A 3,177-nucleotide genomic window follows, 5' to 3' on the forward strand; every position below is an offset into this window, starting at 1 on the left:
ATGTCGGGACGTGTGTAAACGTGAGCATACATTAGACTTCCTACTATAGATGCATAAGGAATCTTTTGCATCTCGTATCTTTCAAGGTCATTTTTGGGGCAGTGTTAGAGTCTAAATTTGTCTCCCTTAGCTATAGGGGTATCCCCTGGTTTACTGTCTTTCATGCCAAATCTATCCAAGACTTTATCTATATAACTTTCTTGTGATAACCTTAGGATACCTTAAGAATGATCTCTCAGTATTCGAATACCTAATACAAAAGACGTTTCCCCAAGATTTTTCATTTCGAAATTCTTCGTTAGAAATCTCTTAGTCTCATGGAATAGTCCCAAATCATTGCTCACAAGCAGTATATCATTGACAAATAATGCCCAAAATATTACTTTGCTCCTACTAAACTCGTGGTACAACTTTATTTGCCTCAAAACCATACGAGGTAATAATTTGATGAAACTTGTGATTCCATTAACGAGAAACTTGTTTAAGGCCATAGATGGATTTATTTAATTTGCATACCATTGACTTTAAGCCAGCTGACACAAAGTTTTCTGGTTGCACCATATAGATCGTTTCCTTAAGGTCACCATTTAGAAACGTAGTCTTAACATCCATCTGATGTAGCTCTAAATCAAAATGAACTACTAGTGCCAATATTATTCTAAAAGAATCCTTCGAAGATACTGGAGAGAAGATTTCTTTATAATCATTGTATTCTTTATGAGTGAAGCCTTTAGCTACTAGACGAGCTTTATATATGTCAAAATTACCCTTCGAATCCCTCTTGGTTTTAAATATCCATTTGCAACCAATAGGTTTCACACCTTCAGGTAATTCGACAAGATCCCAAACGTCATTATTAAGCATAGACTTCATCTCATCTTTCATAACATCGATCCACTTTTGAGAGTCATAACTTTTCATGTACTGACAGAAGTTCAATGGATCATCTTCTGTTAACTCAATGCCATCCTAATGTTCTTGAAGAAATACAATATAATCATCAAGAATTTCACTTCTCCCCTCTCTAGTGGATCTCCTTAATGACACTTCTACTTCTTGAGGTTGTTGAATTTGTTCTATAGGTACTTGAGGGAGAACCTCATTGTTGTCTTGTTATTGTCAGAGACAATATTCTGAACATTATCTTCTATTATCGAATTTATTCCTTGAATGGTAATAGGCACAAGAACTTTTTCACCATTAGTGATAGGTTCTTCCTCAAAGACAACATTCTTTATATTCTCTTCCTCCCAAAATCAACTTCCTCAAGAAATCTTGCATTTCCCGTCTCAAAAAAAGAGCTTGAAGTGGGATCATAAAATTCAACATAGCCAACAAAATAGCAGGTATCTGTTCTTGAGTCCAGTTTTCTTTCATGCAACCTATAAGGTCGTGCCTCAACTGGACAACCCCAAATGTGGAAGTGTTTTATGTTTGATCTTTTATTAGTCCAAAGCTCATATGGGGTTTTGTTAACTGCTTTACTTGGCACCCTAGTAAGGATATAAACTGTGGTCTTTAAAGCTCTCCCCCAAAGAGACTATGGCAAGGAAGAATGACTAATCATACTTCTCACTATATCCTTAAGAGTTCGGTTTAATCGCTCAACAACACCCTTCATGCTAGGTTTTCCTAACATAGTGTATTGCAGAACAATTCCACATTCTCTAAGGAAAAAACATAAATAGCTTTTTCACAGCATCCTTATTGTTCTTTCTTATCTTATTCCGAGAGGTCATAGCTAAGTGAGCACTTTCAGTCTTATCTCTCTACAGTCTCTCTTCCTCTTGCACATAGTCTATCTGAGTGTTATAACTCACTTTCAATTGCCCAAAGTGTGCAGGAAGCAAGATCAAAACCAAATGTATGAGCAAGTCATCACCAAGCTCGAACTTAAGTGACTTGAGTTTTGATGTGAGATTAGACATCTCCATAATATACTCCCATATGTTCACTTTGACTTTATACTTCATGGAGATGAGTTTAGCCAAAAGACTACTCGTCTCCGCCTTTTTATTTCTGGCAAAGAATTGTTCTATTTTTTCAAGGAACTTCCTTGCACTTTCACCCTCAGATATAGAGCCCTGAAATGCATCTAGAATAGAGCGTTTCATGATCATATATTCATTATAGCCTATTGGTAGGTTCACTTAAAATGTCAAACAATTTTATTTTCCAAAATAAAAAAAATCATTTAGTTGAGTTTGATTCAACATTTAATCCAAAATATATATTATTTATATATGCAATAAATACATATATTCATTATAGCATATTGGTAGCATTGCATCATTCTCATCACAAAGACTTCATTTCAAATTCAAGTGATGATCCTTTTGAATTTTCCATAAAAGAAAATGTTACCATCTTATACATGATGAAACATGGTAGGGCAAGCTGTCCAAACAAAAACAATGCTTCAACAATAGCATCTACTTAATAATGCTATTAGACACCAACCAATGCAATAAACCATAAGTGTTGCAACCATTTAAACAAATAAGTCATGTAATAAATATAAAACAAGACATGTTCATATAATAGACTTATCACAAGATACCTAGTACAACATCAATTTCTAGTCTTTAGACAGAGAAATTAATTTGTAAGTGGTACTCTCAATGTAATGATTAAATATTAACAATTAGTTCTGTCAAACAATAGCCTTTCTTTGGACCGCATATTATTCACATGAAAAAACTTTATATTCGTTACATATTTATGATCACAAGTATATTATTATTTGCCCAAATTGTGTCTTCTTTTGGACCGAACACAATTCGCATAAATAATCTCATACCCATCTGTGTAATTTTAATCAATTTTCACAATAGAAGTTACTTTGTCAACATATTGCATCAATTAATTCAAAAATAATTACGAGACAAAAGTAAACAATATGGGTCCATTATAAAAAAAAATATAATCTTGAAATTAAAACCTTCAGATTTGATATCTTTTATGATTAACAAATCTAATCCCACAATATAATTCCAAATAAAAAAAGAATATATTACATATATATCAGCATTCTTCCTCATCCTTTCCTCATCCTCATCTTCTTCCTCATCCTCATCCTCTTCCTCATCCTCCTCCTCATCCTCATCGTATCCTCATTCTCATTCTCGTCCACATCCTTTCGTCTTCCTCATCCTCATCCTCCTCGTCATCCTCATC

This window comes from Lupinus angustifolius, chromosome LG20, assembly GCF_001865875.1.
Source record: "Lupinus angustifolius cultivar Tanjil chromosome LG20, LupAngTanjil_v1.0, whole genome shotgun sequence".
Lineage (NCBI taxonomy): Eukaryota > Viridiplantae > Streptophyta > Magnoliopsida > Fabales > Fabaceae > Lupinus > Lupinus angustifolius.